The sequence below is a fragment of the Poecilia latipinna genome, unplaced genomic scaffold (genome assembly GCF_001443285.1).
Source record: "Poecilia latipinna isolate Pla-1442-1.1 unplaced genomic scaffold, P_latipinna-1.0 Scaffold24, whole genome shotgun sequence".
In the NCBI taxonomy this organism is placed as follows: Eukaryota; Metazoa; Chordata; class Actinopteri; order Cyprinodontiformes; family Poeciliidae; genus Poecilia; species Poecilia latipinna.
In genome coordinates this window covers 738532-740862 of record NW_015112640.1, presented here as the reverse complement: position 1 = coordinate 740862, position 2331 = coordinate 738532, and the positions used below count along the sequence as shown (strand labels likewise).

At 45.2% G+C, this 2331-nt stretch overlaps 1 protein-coding gene across 2 annotated transcripts in view; it reads right to left on the bottom strand.

Annotated features, from left to right (window-relative positions):
- LOC106950485 (sodium-coupled neutral amino acid transporter 3-like) overlaps positions 1-630 on the bottom strand; it is a 43438-nt gene extending 42808 nt beyond the window's left edge. The window contains exon 1 of one of the 2 annotated variants that reach the window (XM_015037388.1): positions 150-630. The gene's annotated coding sequence lies outside the window, so the exon portion shown is untranslated. The remainder of the gene's footprint in view (positions 1-149) is intronic. The other variant, XM_015037396.1, reaches the window with a different exon arrangement.
- Between the last annotated feature and the right edge of the window lie 1701 nt (positions 631-2331).

Here is a 2331-nt window from a genome sequence, read left to right as displayed (position 1 = left end):
CGCATTTGGCATCAAAAAAAATTTAAAAATAAATTTCCTCTTTTTTTTTTTTTTTTTTTTCTGCACTAATTCTACCTGTCATGAAACACCGACAAGTCTTACATGGCACAAATACATCAAGGTTAACATATTAAGCGGCGGTCTCTTACCAGGGAAGTAGCAGTGCCCTCTTCGAACTCCAAATATCTCCACGCAGCTTTCGTCTCCGCTCGCAGCTCGGCTCTGTCTCGACCTTCTTTTCTCGCCACCTCTTCTGTCCAGCGACACGTCCCAGCGCCTTCCCTCTCCCCAGCCTCACTGTCATGTGTTTCCCCGGTAAATTATCCTAGTAATCTTCTCCGAAGTGGGATGTGAAGAGTGCTCCGGGTCCGCCTACCGCACGCACAGCTGATGATGCTGGAAGAAGTGTCTGTGTGTCTGTTGCGTAGCCGGCCCGGCGCGCGCAGGAGCTCTTGGCACGCGCCTTTGTAATCGTTTTGGAACGGACTGTTCCGTCACGAAGGCTGAGCGCGCGGAACGTTTTGGAGAATCGCGGCCGTCTGTTCACGTCGTGCTGGTGGCATCTTGTGCATTTAAAGTCGCGTTTGAATGGGAAATAAAGGGCAGCGCATATAAGCGCGTGGACGTCACGCATATTATATGAATTCATTGGAGAAATTGGATGAGTGCCGCTTTAAGAGCACGCAGAAATCGAACTCTTACTTTCATAATAATAATAATAAAAAAAAACTGCAGCGTCTCCATTTTGACACGCCATCGGTAACGTAAACAGCTGCCGGGGCCATGTGCCACCGCTGCCGCTTACGCACACAGGACGGACAAGGCTCGCCCCATTTTTAGGTCATATGCCGGCTGCGCGTTTTGATGTAACATCGCTCCGGGGATCGGATTTTTTTCCGCTGTCCTCCAGCTCAGGTTCGCTGAGGAGGACTCTTAAACGCACCTTCAGTGAAATTAGATCAGGTGTCTTCCTGTGTAGGCCTTTTAGTCTAATTTATAAGAAAGCTTACACAAACTTTAACCATTTCAGTTGACTTCCTGTGTGGGAATGTAAAGATCTTCTCAGAAAGCAACGATAGTTTTATTTATTTGAAAGAGCATTTAACCGGGGCAATGAGCTGAACATTTGTTCTAAGATTAAGCCTCTTTGTTGAGAAACAGTCTTGTGCATCCCACAGCAGGCTGCTATGTGATGACTATCCCTACTCCTTCAGAGCTGGAGTCCTGCATGCTTTAGATGAGCCCCTGAGTCAACAGACGTTCAATAAGCTTCTGCAGAACTTGATGGCATACAGGGGAGGTAATTCAGCTGGGTTGGAGCTGGGACACCAGCTCTCAAAGAATTGAGTTGGTGTCCGTGATCTGGACGAGGTGAAAACGACTTGCTGAAGTTCAGATTGAGGATCAGAATGGGGAAGAAAAATGAATTTTGCTAGTTTAAGGAGAGCAGAATTAAGACTGCAGTCCACACAACTGGACCAAAACTGGACAATAATAGATGAGGGTTAAAGGGGGGGAGGGGGTGAATTGCTTGGGCCAATGATTCTATATTTAAAATGTGTCATTCAGCTCATATGGTGAGAATTTGGCATAAACAACATGAAAACATAGATCAACTAGTTCAGATTGGTGGTGGTGGTAGTGTCATGGCCTGAAAGACAGTCTTATAAACTTTGGGACAACACCAAAAGAGGATCACTTAAATACTAGAGACCTGTGTGTTTGTCTCCAGGAGAAAAGAAAAGACTCTTTGCTTTCCACATCTGAAAGGAGATCATTTTCTGTTCTTTCCTCTTTTTAACAAGGTGAGTCTCACCTTTCCTCACCTGCCTGTCAGCCTAAAAGATGATACATGTGCAGCTCCCTTGAGTACTCGCTATCAGCCAAAGTCAATTCACAACACAGGGTAGCCATAGAAACTGGGCATCACAGGTGTCCATTTCACAAGTAAGATAAGAGCTGAGAAGAGATACTTTAGCTAAATGAAGCTGGAGCTGAAAAAGAGTCCTGCTCAGGATTCAGATGTTACCAGAAAACTTTACAACTGTGTCATTATATTGTTCTTTTGAGCAAAGTGCATTGAAATTGTCATGTGTGGTGGTTGCGAGGTGGTGAGGAGAGACGCAGAGGCCCAGGTTGTGATAAAGATAATGATAAATTTAATGAAGAAAGCTCAACATTTTAGAACAGGCAGCACAGCAGAGTTAGCACACAGCTAATTACCAGTAGCAACTGAAAAACTAAGGACTGAAAACGAGAGCTATACCAACACAGGACTTTACAGTTCAACTGTGATGACAGGCAGGCAGACAAACGACATACGACACCTGT